We start from the raw sequence: 17,289 nt of genomic DNA on the forward strand, positions 1-17,289 counted from the left end.
ATGGTCATGCGTATGCATGCTTTACACGTACGCATGCTTTGGGATTTTGCCATGTTGCACGTAGGCATGCCTTATGCATACGCATGACATGAAGCACATGCTTCACTTAAGAAAAATGTGGTTGGCAATTTCTGGACCTTCTCAAGCCCAAATCCAACTCATTTTTGAAGTATTTGAAGCCAAATTCAAGAAAGAACAAGAGGAGAGCAATTGAGTTGTTGTTATTGGTATCTTGCATTTGGTAGTTTTAGATTTCATTATGGTTGCAATTTTACCATGCCTTCATTTTATGACTTTCAAGTGTTTGTGAAAATGTTTCTCTTAGTTTTAGGGTAGATTTTCACATTCTTGGCTTGGAATTGAGTAATGAAGGTGACATTGATGTCATAATGTCCGAATTAAGTGACAATTAGGAGATTTTAATTAATCTTGTTTCTGTTAACGAGTAAGATCTATGGATTGAGATTAATTAAGTCCGGTTGACTTATCTCACCATTAGAGTTGACTAATTCGGTTTGCTCTTATAATTGTCATGTCGTGGTTAGTGACGCAAGAGTCTTTGATGTCCGATATTGATTGGTGATTCAAGGTTGTTAGTTGTTCTTGTTTCCATTGACGAGTAAAACCTATGGAATAAGACTGACTATACTTATTTGACTTTCTTCCGATGCTGGAGATGACTAAATGGGATTAACTCTAGATAATCACCATGTTCATGCTCAATGACCCGGATAGGAACTCTTTGATTCTCAATCCTAGCCAGGAATGTCTTTTAGCATTTATATTTCTCTTGTTGTTAGCTTTATTTTCTTGTCATTTACTTTCTCGTCTCTTTCTCTGCAAACCCACTCTTATACTTATAACCGATAACACGCATACCTCATTGCGATTTCTTTGAGAGACGACCCGAGATTTAAATGCTCTTGATTTTTATTAGTTTGCATTGTGACAAACAAATTAAACTTTGATCGTGAGGGTTAATTGCCGGTTTGGACTATACTTGGAACGAAACAATTCTGTTTCTGTTGGGAGATTCTAAGCCAGCATAAATCTTCACATCACCATTCGGCCGATTTCAAGCGATAACAGGGGAAGCATGCTCACCCTTCTTGGCTTGTGATTCATCTGTTCTAATAGAGTTCTAATGGAACAAGAGGAATGATTAGAATTTTCGAGTTGGAAGGAGAAGAAGTAGAGTTACTGGTTGTTATCAAGCAAAGAAAATCAAATAATAGATTTTGGGTGATGGTGTGGCTCCTTCTCAGCTTCGGTCAGTCCACCTTCTTGCCATTACTCTCCTCCTATTGGCGCTGTGATCGATGATGAACAAGAAGAAATGGAAGAACTCCTCCTCAACTTCCTCTCGATGTCACTTTCACTCTCTCTGTCGCCCTTCTTCCCTCTCATTTCCTGCTTCTGTTGTTCATGGAGTGAAGGAATTGAGAAGTAGTTGCTCACTTATATAGACAGATGAAGTGGATGTGAGGTGGTGAGGAGAGCTACCTTGATCTCCTTCTCTTGCAACACCTATGCAAGAGCTATCATTGCAAGAGGTGACCAAGAAGCGGAACAAGGGTTGAGGATTCCTCTTTGGTTCGGTCATTAGAGAAAGAAGGAAGAGAATTAGGATTTTATCATGGTTAAAGGGGTTCCTGATGATGTGTATGATTTTGATCATGGTTCGGTTGAACCAAAGAAAGCGGTTTAATGTGTGTTAGTTCATGGTTAACTAATTTTAATGATATATGATAAACCGCTATTTCATGGTTTATCTTATGCTCAATTGAGTTATTTTTATCAACTCTTTACCCACTTATTCATATGATTTGCATGAGTTTACGTTTTCCTTCCAAATCTTATGCTATGATTGAAAACATGTTTCTTGAGCCTTTAAATTACCAAATATTAATTTTCCTTTATACCATTCGATGCCTTGATATGTGTGTTAAGTGTTTTCAGAGATTACAGGGCAGGAATGGCTTAGAGGATGGAAAGGAAGCATGCAAAAGTGGAAGGAATACATGAAACTGAAGGAACTGCTAAAGTTGTCCAGCCTGACCTTCTGGTACTAAATCGACCATAACTTGAGCTACAAAGGTCCAAATGATACGGTTTCAGTTGCGTTGAAAAGCTAACACTCGGGGCTTCGCGACGATATATAATTTGCCATAGCTGCCCCAAAGTCAGGCAACGCGAATGCGTGGATCACACGGACACGTGACCTGGCAAAAATGCAATCCGCGCAAACGCGTGGACGATGCCTCCGCGTCATTTTGCCGCGACCTGTATGTACCAGAAATTGCTGGAGGCGATTTCTGGGCTATTTTTGATCCAGTTTTCAGCCTGGAAAACACATATTAGAGGCTATAAAGTGGGAGAATGTATCCATTCATCAAACATACATTCATACATAGTTTTAGGTTTTAGATGTAGTTTTCTAGAGAGAGAGGATCTCTCCTCTCTCTTAGGTTTTAGGATTTAGGATTTCTCTTAGTTTTAAGATTGCTGCTTCTCAATTTCCAAGTTCAATGTTCCTTTTATTTATTTTTCCAATTTGATTCATGAATTCTCATGTTTAACTTGATTTCTTTTATTTAATGCAATTTGAGGTATTTCAGATTTATCACTTCTTCTATTGTTTGTTATTAATTGATGTTCTAAGTTAGATCCTAACTTGATTTTGGAGTTGATTAATATTTGGAGACCTTTGAGTTGAATTACTCAAGAGTTAAATTGTAATTGGGTTCATTGTTGGCTGGCTCTCTAGTCACTAATGCTAATCCTTCCCAAGGGAGAGGATTAGAACTTGTGAATAGAAGTAGACTTCCAACTTACTTGACTTTCTTTTACTTTACTTGGTAAAGGATAACTAAGTAGAAGCAACCTTCAATTATCAATTGATCTTGAGAAAAATCCAACAAGGATAGAACTTCCGATTAATCTCTCCTAATCAAGGCTTTTTATTGTTATTATTTTATTTCCTCTGCCATTGCTATTCTTGCTTTTTATCTTAATCAAAAACCCCAAAACACACTTTTTTAAAACCAATAATAAGAACACCTCCCTACAATTCCTTGAGAAGACGACCCGAGGTTTAAATACTTCGGTTATCAATTTCAAAGGGGTTTGTTACTTGTGACAACCAAAACTTTTGTAAGAAAGGAATTCTTGTCGATCTAGAAGCTATACTTACAACGGGAACTTATTTGTGAAAATTCTAGATCGCGCGAGAGTTTCGCTCTTTCAAAAATGGCGTCGTTGCCGGGGAATTGCAAACGTGTGCCTTATTATTGGTTATTGTAAATATTTTATTTTATTTGTTTATTTGTTTTTATTTTTATTTTTAATTTTTATTAGTTACCATGAATTCTCACCCCTCTCGCTTTGAGTTTGGTTCCAATGCTGTTGCAAGGAATGGAAATTATAACAGGAACATGCATCAAAGTCAAAACAATCAGAGATGGAAGGAGCCACGAGGATCTGATCAAGCCTTTAGGCAACAACACCCTCCAAGATACCATGGACCACGACCATTCCACAATGCATATCAAAACAACAGTTATGGTGGACCCTTCCGTGACAACCAACACCCACCAAACTACAATGGTTAAGAGCCATTCCAGGGAGCATACCAAGATGATGAATATGGTGAACCCCCTTGTAATTACCAACAAGTCCCACCATATGCCTATAAACCACCTCTTCAACATAACTTTGGACCACCAAACTCACAAGCCCCTTTCCACCATTCACCTCCATATGACCCTAACCCGTATCTACCATACCAACCACCTTATGAGCCAAATGAACCATACACAGAACCACCCTATTCCAACACAACTACTCTCATGAACCACCACCACAATATACACCATCTCCTTATCATTATCAAGATGAACTACCTTCCTACCATGAACCTTTTCTCCCAACAAATGAACCCTCCTGTCCACCCCAAACCTCCATGGAGAAAGTACTTACCGATCTAAACTCTACTATACAAGCTCTTGTCGCCCAAATCGGACCACCAAATACCTTCAACAATCAACCCTCAAGCTCTAGTGCACTTCCTTTTCAACTACAGAATGATCTCTCCATCCCATCACCACCATCCATGGAAAAGCACCCACATCCATCAATCCAAGAGCAACATGGTCCCAATGATGCTATTGACATGGAACAAGAGAGAAGGGATCATCTTCGCGAGTCCATACTTCATAAGGAGCTAGAGGAGGCCCTAAAGGTGAAGGTAGTAAAGACCCTTGAAGTCGAAGGAGTGGTTGAAGAATTAGTAAAGGAAGATGAAGAGAGAACTTTTGCGTGGTCTAAAAATTCGCAGATAAATCCTCGTTGCAGGTATAGCTTCTAAACCAACAAAAGTCCTTTCTTACAAACGTTTTGGTTGTCATAAGTAACAAACCCCTTTAAAATTGATAACCGAAGTATTTAAACCTCGGGTCGTCTTCTCAAGGAACTACAGGGAGGTGTTCTTATTATTGGTTATGAGTTTTGTAAATTGGGGGTTTTGAAAGTAAGGAACAAGTAATTTAAATGACAAGTAAAATAAATAAATAACTATAGAATAAACTCTTGGCAAGATATAAAAATTCAGAAGTCCTATCCTAGTTACTCCTATGAGAATTGAAGTTAATCCCACTTAGTTAACCTTTACGAAAGCAAGGGAAAGTCAAGTGAACTAATTAGTTAGATTCCCAAGTCCTAGCCAACTCCTAAGGAAAGACTAGAGTTAGTGGAATTCCAGTCAATTAGCCGACATAACAATCAATCACAATAAGTTCATAACTCAAGAGCCTCTAGTTAATCAATTAAAGCCAAGGATATAAAAAGCTAAATAAGAATCATAAATCTGAAATACCTCAATTGCATTAATAAGAGAAAATCAATCTAAACATAGAGAGTTCATAAGCCAATTTGGCAACATAAGTAATTAAATGAGAGCATTAAAGTATCTGAAAGTAAAAGAGAAATATAAAGTAAAATAAATATTGAACCTGATGAAGAGTTGAAATCCTAAATCCTTTAAGAGGAATCCTAATCCTAAAACCTAAGAGAGATGAGAGAACCTCTCTCTAAAAACTACATTTAAATCATGAAAAGTGAATAATTGAAGGCCTCTCTTTGAATGGATGCATTCCCACACTTTATAACCTCTAATCTGTGCTTTCTGTACTTGGATTTGGGCCAAAAAGGGTTTCAGAAATCGCTGGGAGTATTTTTTGTAGTTTTTGGTGCATGGCGTCTGTCACGCGTCCGCGTGGGTCACGCGATCGCGTCATCTGGGAGTTTTCCTTATCACGCGTTCGCTTTGGTCACGCGTACGTGTCATCTGCGTTCTGCTCAAGGCGCGCGTCCGCATCAGTCACGCATTCGCGTCACTGCCTTTTTGCGCTAGGCACGCGGCTGCGTCGTCCATGCGTTCGCGTCGCTGCCAGTTTCTTCAAAAAACTCCATTTTGTGCTTTTCTTTCCATTTTTGTATGTTTCCTTTCCATCCTTTAAATCATTCCTGCCTTAGGAGATCTGAAAATACTCAACACACAAATCACGGCATCAAATGGTAAGAAAATGTAATTAAAATAATTATTTTTAAAGCATAGGTAACATGTTTTTCACATATATCACATAATAAGGAAGGAAAAGTAAAACCATGCAATTTCACATGAATAAGTGGGTGAAGGGTTGAATAAATCACTTAAATTGAGCACAAAATATATCATGAAATATGGGTTTATCAACCTCCCCACACTTAAACAATAGCATGTCCTCATGCTAAATCCAAGATAAAGAGTAAGGTAAGGTTAAAGTGGTGGAATCTCATGTAATGCAATCTATTCTAAATGCAACTACCTAAATGAATCATGCAATTCTAATTGTTATTCACTTGTATATAAAGCTTACATGTAGTTAAATTAATTCATATCCTCAAGGAATCATATATGCATAGCCAAACCTTAGATAATGTTAAAGCACTTTTACAGTTGAGATGGGTAAAAAATATTTCACAAACTTGCAAGACAATTAACAATTTAAGCAGAGATATATGGTGATGAGCTGTTGAACCCTTACTGGATTTTGTGTTTACTCTTTAGTCACTCAGTGTTTATTGGGTTAATCACTCTATTCTTTTTTTCTATCCTTACTTTCTATAACTTTGTTCTTCATCTAACCAATCAACAAATATGGAATACAGACATACAAAAATCATGAGGTCTTTTTCAAGGTTGTAATGGGGCCAAGGTAAAGGTGAAGGCATATGTATAACGCTAAGTGAGCTAATAAGCGAATCCTTGATTAGTCCAAGATCTCACCTAACATACATACTTTATAAATCAAAGTTTCTTAACCTATTTGCCCAAATTTTCCCTCTTTGTATTGCAAACTCATGTATTAAATTTAATTTTGTCCCATGTGCATTGATTCTTTTTATTTTGCATTTGGGAAATTTTTGTATTCCCTTATTTAAATACTGGAAAATTTTTTTATTTTTTATTTTTATATCAATCCACATGGTAATTCAATTGTTTTGATTTCTCATGAGCATGCTTCCCAATTTTTTTGTTTTTGGAACAACTTATTCTTTTTAAATTCCTACTTTGTTTCTATCATCCCATGTTCCTATAAAATTCTCTATTCTTAAATTTTACACAATATCTATCTTAAGCTAACCAAGGATTCAACTTGGGATTTTTATTTTGTTTTTCTGCTTAAGGCTAGTAATGTGGTTTATAGAACAAGAGGGGATTAAAAAGCTCAAGGGGGCTAACAAGGGTGATGTAAAAGGTAGGCTAATTTGGGATAAGTGAGGAAAAATTCAAATGATGGCCTCAATCATCTCTTGGTATGTATTTATATTCTATAATTGGACATATAGATTAAAACAAAGTAAAGAACATTAGAATGAAAAAGAATGGTAAAACACACAGGGATGAAATTTATGGTCTGAATGTAACCATACAATTAAGCTCAAAACTCACAGACTGTGTGTTCTCCAACTCAAAAATCATATATCAGTTATACATGTCATGCAAGTAAAAATTAAGAGTTCTCATTATTCTCAATGTAAATCTTAGGGTGGCCCTTAAAATTTTAGTGTTGTTCCTTGATGAAATGTTGTTAACTAACTAACATGTAATGCTATATATACAAGGTGTGTGGATTGTTTTAATTTACTAAGATTTCTAGTTTACTCCTTTTATTTTCAATTAAATCAAACTATTATATGCTAAAGGGTAAACTATACTAATGAATCCACATATTCTGTAATTAATAAGTTTAGAATTGCAAACTAAACTAAATGGCTAAAATATGAACTAAAGTGCAAAATGTGGAAAATAAAGTAGAAATACAGCAAAAGAACAATGTATAAGTACTGAAAAATAAAAATAAAAATAAAAATATAGGAAAATAACAAAATAAGATAAAAGACTCTGTAGTGGTTCACCAAAAAGATACGCCAGGAATGGCGACCTCCCCACACTTAAAGTAAAGCATCGTCCTCAATGCTCACTCAAGCTGGGTGTGAAGGAGTGTCATCACTGGAAGGATGGGCTGCTGGAGTCTCTGTGGTGGCATGAGGATCTGCAGACAGGATAAGGGTAGAAGAATCTGTCTGCTATAGTGGAGGTGCTGACTGGAGAGGGATCTCTGGGTCTGCGGCCTGAATCTGGTATGGCTCCTCCTGTTGTGACGCAGCCTGCTCCGGTCCTGCCTGCTCAGCCTCTCTCTGTGCATGTGTCTCATCCTCATGCTCATCCGCCTCCTTTTCAGATGGCTCTAATGGTGTGTCAGGCTCGAAGGTGATGTCGCCGCCAGATCGGATCATCAACTTGAGGTGCTCATAGCGTCGCTTGTTGCGACGCTCAGATCTCTCATATCGCCACCGGTTGCGGTGCTCCATCTGGTCCAGCTGCTGAAATAAGCGGTGCACGAGGTGGTAAACGGGCTCTGAGGCAGGTGGAGGTGCAGTGGGTGCGGCTGGTGCAGCAGTGGATGAAGAAGGGATAGCTGAAGGTGTGGCTGTCTCATCAGAAGTGGTGAGGAATGGGGGTCTGTAACCCAAAGCCTGAAACTTCCTGCTGTGAGGGATAATCTTCTTGCAGTCTGCAGCAGGTGGCTTCTCATCAGCAAGCTCCCAAGGCACGTCAGATCGACGGCCGAGCTGGGTAATCAGATATGGGAAAGGGAGAGTGCCTCTGACATGGACCCTGGCCATGTAATACCGGATGAATCATGGAAGATACAGGTCCTTACCCTCCATCACACACCAGAGGAGGGTGATCGTAGCAGCAAGCAGCTCCGCCTCATGAGTGCTCGGCATAACAAAGTTGCTCAGGATCTGGTGCCAGAGCCGAGCCTCATCATTCAGATACATCAGCTTGATTCCCTTAGGCATTGCTGTGTTCTTTCCCATGACCCATGGGTATTAGGATCAAGGGCTATCCTCTGCTTGACAGCATCCCAGTCAAATCTCAGAAAGCGCATGTCTTCTTCAGCCTTTTGGTAACCGTCAGGCTGATCTGACTTAGGCTGAAGCTGCAGAATATCCTCAATGGCTTCCTCAGTTACCAATATCTGTTTCCCTCTGAGGTGCACTGCATCCAGGGTAGTCTTGAAATAGTTGCAGTAAAACTCTCTGACCCTGGAAGCATTGACCTCTGTCAAGTTTCTCTCCAAGAAGAACCAGCCTCTCTGTTTTATCTGATTGGAGGTGTACTGTTGTAGTTCTTCTGGAATTTTCAGAGTTCTCTCCAGTTACAGGTTTCTGGAGGTGGCAAACACTGGATACTTCAGCTCACAGTATCTGTTTGCAAATTTTACCGGATCATTGGCAGTGAGGAGCTGGTCAGCCTTCTCCTGCAGGGTAAAGTGCTTTTTCCGCCAGGAGTCATCATGCATAATGTCCAGGATAGACATAGAGGATTCGTCTCTTTTTTTTTTTACCAGTGGTTGCCTTGCCTTTTTCTTTTCGTTGAGGGTCAGACATCCTGAAAAGCAGAAAATTCCAGAATATAAATGAAGAACAAAGCAGGAAAATAAGTAGGCAAATAGAATAATAGCAATATAAGCACATAGTGACAAAAGAGCAGTAGAATAATGAAATGAGTTAAATAAATGTACATTTTGGATTGTTTTGGGGTTAAAAATCTGAGATGAGAAATCACAATCCAAAATATAGTATAAGTAGAATACCTGTTAATTAGGAGAAACAATAATCATGCCATGAGTTAAAAAGTTGAAAGAGTTAGTTAAAAAGCAAAGGGAGAAGTTAGAAAGTTAAAAGTGGTTAAAAGTGAAAAAGAGGTTAGAAAGTGGAAAGCAGTGGGTTTAGGAGAAGGAAAGTTTTAGTGAGTGGCATTGATAAATGTTTTCTAGGTAACGAGAAATTCACAAATTTAAAGAATAATCAACTCATATTCAGGCAAAAATATCATGTTATTGATGATAATTCAAAGAGAGATGAGAGTAGCAAAAATTAAAAGGAAATCATCAATAATGCGATTTACTAGCCAGGGAATTAAGAAGGAATAAGAATGCTATCCCGTGCATTCATGAATTGGTTTGGTAAAAGCTAAGTAATGCAAAATTCAAAATTGCCAAAACCAATACATGAATGAGAAGGAAACAATTTGCAGAAAATTGGGCAGCATTCCGGCTAAAATTGGATGTTCCCGGGTAATAAACAGCAAGCAGAACAGTTCATATAAATTAAAATAAAGCTGCAAAAAGACATAGGTAATATGAACCTGAAAGAGCAGTGTAACAGCAGCATGAAACAGTGAAGAACAGCATATGAACAGTATAAATATCACAGCCAGACCAAAATTGCAGAATAGGTAAAACAAGCAACAAGTACGGCGCAATTAACAGGCCTAAATCCACTAACCACATCCTAGCTACCTAACCACCTGGAATCCACTACAAACATGCATCTCTAACTAGCTTAATTCGAACATAATCTAAAAAATATGCAAATAACTACGAATGAAAGAAAAGTGGCGTTTCGGCGGAACCTGGTATGCGTATGAACTAAGGTAGGGATCAGAGAGATGGCGGTGGTGAAGTGGCGGTGCTGGGAGGGGGCACGGTGGTACTGTGGCGGAACAGGGCGGCGCGGTAGCAGAGGGGGGGTTGGGGGGAGAGAATGGTGACGCGGAGGGGAAATAGGGTTTCGCGTGGTTGAAGTTAGTGATTTTGAATCCACGCGAATGCGTGGGGCACGCGATCGCGTGGCTAGGGTGAAATGGGATTGACGTGGTTGCGTGATTGACGCGATTGTGCGGAATGGGTAAAAGATGGTTGACGCAAATGCGTGAGGTACGCGGTCGCGTCGCTGGAAATTGTGCTAGACGCACACTTCTAACGTCGTTTCAGCGCAACTCTCTGTCTCCATTTAGGGGGCCATAATATCCACGCAACGCAGATGCGTCGCTCACGCTTTCGCGTGGGATGGGTGTTTTGCAAGTGACGCGTTCGCGTCAGGGATGCGAACGCGTGAGCCGTTTTGTGCTAAACGCACAATAGCCGCACGATTCCAGCCCAGATTTCTGGGCATTGGATTTTTATGCCGATTTCCAGATCACGCATTCGCGTGAGTGACGCGGACGCATGAGAGGTGTTTTTTGCGACTGACGCAAATGCGTTAGTGATGCGGTCGCTTGGAACAATTCGTGCCAAAGTCACGCCTCCAGCCACGCTTTCGCGTGACTTTCTGTTCACTTTCCTTTTCGTCCTAATGCACTTGTGACGCGGATGCGTCAGCGATGCTTACGCGTCGTGTGCATTTTCTTTCTTTTTTTTATGCAATTATACAGTATGCAATGCTAATGAATAATATTCAGGTTCAATGAAAATAAAACATTATAAAAATAAACAAAACAAAATAAAATTGAAACAGGTACGATCATACCATGGTGGGTTGCCTCCCACCTAGCACTTTTAGTTAAAGTCCTTAAGTTGGACATTTGATGAGCTTCCTGTTATGATGGCTTGTACTTAAATTCATCCAGAAATCTCCACCAATGTTTGGAATGCCAACAGCCTCCGGGGTCCCAAACTAGGCATGTAAAGTTTTTGAGCAGCTTCAAACAGATTCTCAGGCTCCCGGGGTGACGAATGTCAGAATAGATTCCAGGATCCCAAACTTTGCTTTTAAATTCGCCGTTGTCTTGATCTATATTCTTCGATCCGGGCGGTTTAGAAATTGTATTCTCACCAAGATGACTAAACGTCTTCTGAGACCCATTCAATTGAACTTGATACCAATCCTTGCACTTTGAATCGAAGCGCGGAACCTTATTGAACCTTGTACACCAGCTCTGAGTACGAGCCATTTTCCTCTTACTCTTAAAGCCGCAGAGAGCTCTAAGCTGGCCATCTGTTTCAAGCAAACCATATTCAAGTGGAAAGGTAAAGATAAAGGTTAAGGATTGTACCCACTTGAAGCTTGTATTAGGTGGTAATGGCCTTGGGATACGTGTTTCCAGTGGTTCTGTGGGTTCTACTCCCTTGTATTCTTCTGTGAATTCCTTCACGTCTTTGCAAAATTTTTCAACTGCAACTGCGTCCTGATCAAAGTCTTCTATGTCTTCCTCGTCACTCAAGTCATACGTTGGAGGTTGAGAGAAATCTAGCTCGACATCATCTTCGTATTCACTTGGATAAGATTCTTCAGGCTCAAGGAGTTTAGTTGCAGATGTGAGTTCATGATTAGGAGAGCTTGATTCATGATCATTACTACTTGTGAAATCAATTTCTTGGTCTGTTCCGTCCAATTTTTCACAAGGTATATGCTTTGGAGGTTGTGCACTGTCCTCTTTGGCATCAATTTCGAACTTCTCAGCAGAATTCTTTACAACTCTCGATTCCCATGGAGGTTCAGCATCTCCTAAATCTTCAACCACTTCTTCCTCTACAACTATCATGGCTTCCTCCACTTGTTCCAATACAAAGCCATGATCCTCATTGTCCACCGGAGTTTCTAGTGTTTCCTTCATGCTACGCTCCTCTTTTGATTCTCCACATGCAGCCATGGGAGTATTTTGAGTGCTCAGATGTTGGGAAGCTATTATATTTACTACCTCAGTTAAGGCAGTAATGAGTTCCAATACGCCCTTTTGCATCCTCGCTTGCCCTTGAAGAAGAACACGAAGTTTGTCATTCATTGGAGGTTGGGGTGGGTATGAGGGTTCATTGGTTGGGGAAGAGAGTTCAAAATAAGAATGTGGTGGTTCTTGAGAGTAATTGGATTGGAATTGTGGTGGGTAAGGGTCATACGGTGGTGAATGGTGAAAAGGAGCTTGTGAGTGTGGTGGTTCAAAGCTACGTTGAGAGGAATGGTCTATAAGCACAGGGTGGGGCTTGTTGGTAATTACAAGGGGGTCCACCATGTCTATCAGCTTGGTATGCATTGTAGAGTGGTCCTTGCCCATGATATCTTGGAGGGTGTTGTTGCCTAAAGGGTTGATCAGGGCCTCTTGGCTCCATCCATCTTTGATTGCTTAGACCTTGATGCATATTCTTGTTGTAGCTTCCACTCCTTTCAACAGATTTAGAACCAAACTCAAAGCGAGAGGGGTGAGAATTCATAGTACCTAATAGAAATAAAAGGGAAAAACAAAAACAAATAAACAAATAAAAGAAAAATATTTACAATAACCAATAATAAGGCACACGTTTGCAGCTCCCTGGCAACGGCGCTATTTTGAAGAGAGAACTTTTGCGTGGTCTAGAAATTCGCAGATAAATCCCCATTGCAGGTATAGCTTCTAAACCGACAAAAGTCCTTTCTTACAAATATTTTGGTTGTCACAAGTAACAAACCCCTTTAAAATTGATAACCGAAGTATTTAAACCTCGGGTCGTCTTCTCAAGGAACTGCAGGGAGGTGTTCTTATTATTGGTTATGAGTTTTGTAAATTGGGGATTTTGAAAGTAAGGAACAAGTAATTTAAATAACAAGTAAAATAAATAAATAACTGTAGAATAAACACTTGGCAAGATATGAAAATTTGGAAGTCCTATCCTAGTTACTCCTATAAGAATTGAAGTTAATCCCACTTAATTAACCTTTACAAAATCAAGGGAAAGTCAAGTGAACTAATTAGTTAGATTCCCAAGTCCTAGCCAACTCCTAAGGAAAGACTAGAGTTAGTGGAATTTCAGTCAATTAGCCGACATAACAATCAATCACAATAAGTTGATAACTCAAGAGCCTCCAGTTAATCAATTAAAGCCAAGGATATAAAAAGCTAAATAAGAATCATAAATCTGAAATACCTCAATTGCATTAATAAGAGAAAATCAATCTAAACATAGAGAGTTCATAAGCCAATTTGGCAACATAAGTAATTAAATGAGAGCATTAAAGTATCTGAAAGTAAAAGAGAAATATAAAATAAAAGAAATATTGAACCTAATGAAAAGTTGAAATTCTAAATCTTTTAAGAGGAATCCTAATCCTAAAACCTAAGAGAGAGGAGAGAACCTCTCTCTAAAAACTACATCTAAATCATGAAAAGTGAATAATTGAAGGCCTCTCTTTGAATGGATGCATTCTCCCACTTTATAACCTCTAATATGTGCTTTCTGTACTTGGATCTAGGCCAAAAAGGGTTTCAGAAATCGCTGGGAGCGTTTTCTGCAGTTTCTGGTGCGTGGCGTCTGTCACGCGTCCACGTGGGTCACGCGGTCGCATCATCTGGGAGTTTTCCTTATCACGCGTTCGCTTCGGTCACGCGTATGCATCATCTGCGTTCTGCTCAAGGCGCGCGTCCGCGTCAGTCACGCGTTCGCGTCACTTCCTTTTCGCGCTAAGCACGCGGCTGCGTCGTCCATGCGTTCGCGTCGCTGCCAGTTTCTTCAAAAACTCTATTTTGTGTTTTTCGTTCCATTTTTGTATGTTTCCTTTCCATCCTTTAAATCATTTCTGCCTTAGGAGATCTGAAAATACTTAACACACAAATCACGGCATCGAATGGTAATAAAAGGTAATTAAAATAATTATTTTTAAAGCATAGGAAACATGTTTTTCACATATATCACATAATAAGGAAGGGAAAGTAAAACCATGCAATTTCACCTGAATAAGTGGGTGAAGGGTTGAATAAATCACTTAAATTGAGCACAAAATATATCATGAAATATGGGTTTATCAGGAGACATCAAGAAGGAGTCTGATTTTGTCTTAGAGCAAGAGGAGGCTCAAAATGTGGAGATAGGAGAGACCCTTGAAGATGAAAGAATAGTTGAAAGGGGTTGTCATGGAAAGAAAATCATCAAGGATGAGTACGATTTTATATTAAAACTACTGGACAAAGCAGTAATTATTGAAGAGGAAGAAGTGGTTGAAGACTTGGGAGATGTTGCACCTCCATGGGAAAGTCAAGACATAGAGCCTCCTTCCAAGACGGTTGCATTTGATGTTGAGGAGGGTGTACAACCTTCAAGACATGTCATGGTTAAGGACTTGGAAGAGGTCGATCAAGAGATGGAGATTGAAGAAAAAGAAGCATAACCCCCCATGCCCTTGGAAAGCAATGAATAGGAGATTGAATTGGAAGAAAGCTAGAAAGAGGAAGAGGTTGAAATTGAAGAAGCTTACAAGGAGGTGGAAGTTGTTAGAGAAGAGCACAAGGGAGTGGAGCTTGCAAGTTCATTAGAAACACCTCTCCCAAGGCCATTACCGTCCAACACAACGTTCAAGTGGGTAAAATTCTTATCCTTGACCTTTACCTTCCCACTTGAATATGGGCTACTAGAGACGGATGGTCAACTTAGAGCTCTTTGTTGCATTAAGAGAAAGAGGAAGATGGTCAGTGGTAAGGATTGTCCTGCAAGGTTCATTATGGTTGGAAGCTTTAAGTTTAAATGCAAAGGTTGGTGTAGAGCTCAATTGAATGGGTCTGGGAAGTTGTTTGCACGCTTCAGTGAGAATTCTAAGGCTGAACCACCCGGATGGAATCATGATAATCAACTTGAAGACGGGTGTAGAAACAAGATTTGGGATCCAGGAATATATGAGGATCAATTTTGGGAGCTCAAAGCTTGTGAAGAACTCCATCAAAGCTTGAGGAATTTACTTGGTATTGATAGAGATTATTGGAAGTCCAAGCATTGGTGAAAGTTTCAAGACGAGTTCAAGCACAAGCCACCATAACAGGGAGCTCACCAAATGTCCAACTTAAGGACTTTAACTAAAAGTGCTAGGTGGGAGACAACCCACCATGGTATGATCGTCCCTTTTTCACTTTTAATTCTAGTCTGTTTTGTTTGTTTTTGAGTTTTGATTGGACCTGGAATCATGCATAAAATTCATAGTAGCATTGCATTCTGCATACTGCATTATTATTAAAAAAAAAAAGCAAGCACGCGACGCGTAAGCGTCGCTGACGCATCCGCGTCACAGGTGCATTAGGAAGAAAAGAAAAGTGAACAGAGTGTCACGCGAAAGCGTGGCTGGAGGCGTGCCTTAGGCACAAATATGATCACGTGACCGCATCGCTGACGCATTCGCGTCGTTTGCGAAATAGCCTCCCACGCGTTCGTGTCACCCACGCGAACGCGTGGCTCTGTAAAATCGACGTAAAGGGGTGTATGGCAGTATGTTGGGCTGGAATGGGGCTGGACTCGTGCTAAAAGCACAAGCCTTACCATGCAAACGCGTGCCCCACGCGTTCGTGTCACTTTTCAAAAATGGCCATTCACGCGATCGCGTCAACCACGCGATCGCGTCACCCTAAAATTTGGCAAAATGAGTTTCAAATAGAGAGTTGCGCGAACGCGAGGCTGCACTCGCGCCAATCGCACAAATCAGGCCACGCGATCGCATGACCCACGCGTCCGCATCACCTGATAATTATTGCACACCACGCGACCGCGTCACGCACGCGTTCGTGTCGCCTGCGTCGCACAACTTATCCGGATCAGCGCCAATTATCTTATCTTTTCTTCTCTAATCCTAATTTCTTCTATCTTTTCTTCTTTCTTCTTTCTTTCCTACTTTCTTTTTCTTCATCATCCTTCTTCACTTCCATTCTATTTTATTTAATTTATTTACCTGCTTGCACTTATTGCATTTTAATTTTGCACATATTTTTATTTTCTTTTCTAAATTTATTATTTTTCCATTGGTGTTAAATGTTCTTATTCAGCTATTATATCTTTTCTGGTATTATTTGGTGCTTAGTGACTTGTTTTATGCTGTTGGATGATATTTATCTGTCAACGCCAATCTTTTATGATATCTGTGTTCCTTTTTGTATTGACATGCATTTATATTGTCCTTCATTATCTGCTGTCTCTTCCTCTTTGTTGCAATGTTTGCACTATTGATATGCCACATACTTCTATTATTTTCTCACTTGCATGTTGTAGCTACCATGTAATTGAGACCCTTATCATTTGGCATTAACCCACCCATACTTCATTTATTTTCTTATCTTTATTTCTGGGTTACTTTTCTTCCCTTTTTCAGGATGGCCACCCGGAAGGGAACCGGAAGACGTTTACATGAGGAGACAGACAAGTTCATCCGCAAAATCTTCAGAGAAAAGCATCAGTTGGAACCACAACCCCCATCCACTTGCACATCTTAGCATGCACCGAGGACGGTGCAATCTTTAAGTGTGGGGAGGTCGATACCGATCTCTACGGGTTAGTTATTCTCTTCTCAACACCAATATTCTATTTTCTTTGTTCGTTCATTGTTGCATTGCATAATAGATTGCATGTGTAGTTGATTGTTTGCATTTAAGTACTACTTAGTTGAAAAATAATAAGTTTCTTTTTAAGACCCTATTTTTGAAAATTTTCACTAATTTAAATTAAAAAAATTAAAATTTTCTATGTGTTAAATTTGTTTGAAGATCGTAAATTGGAACATGGTTTTTGAGCTAAAGAACACACAACCTGTGAGATTTTAAGCTTATTTATATGGTTACATTATTTAACCATAAATTTTTATTCTTGTGTGTTTCCTTCCCTATGATTGTAATCTATATTTTGTTCCAATCTATATGTCCATTATTTAGTGTATTTACATGCTTGCATATGATTGAGGCCATTGTTTGATATTAGCTCACTTATCCCAAATAAGCCTACCCTTTTATGTCACCCTTATTAGCCACTTTGAACTTTTTAACCCCTTCTATTTCATAACCAAATTACTAGCCTTAAGCAGAAAAACAAAATAAAAATCCCAAGTTTAATCCTTGGTTAGCTTAAGATAGATATTGTGTATAATTTAAGTATGGAAAATTTTATGGGAACATGGGAT

General features: G+C 39.4%; 1 long non-coding RNA gene across 1 annotated transcript; it reads left to right on the forward strand.

The window, feature by feature from the left end:
* LOC110270699 lies at nt 1,104-14,902 on the forward strand. Its single transcript, XR_002360343.1, has 3 exons — nt 1,104-1,191; nt 8,877-8,882; nt 14,891-14,902. It is a non-coding gene; the product is annotated as an uncharacterized LOC110270699 (long non-coding RNA).

Source organism: Arachis ipaensis, chromosome B04 (assembly GCF_000816755.2).
Source record: "Arachis ipaensis cultivar K30076 chromosome B04, Araip1.1, whole genome shotgun sequence".
Lineage (NCBI taxonomy): Eukaryota > Viridiplantae > Streptophyta > Magnoliopsida > Fabales > Fabaceae > Arachis > Arachis ipaensis.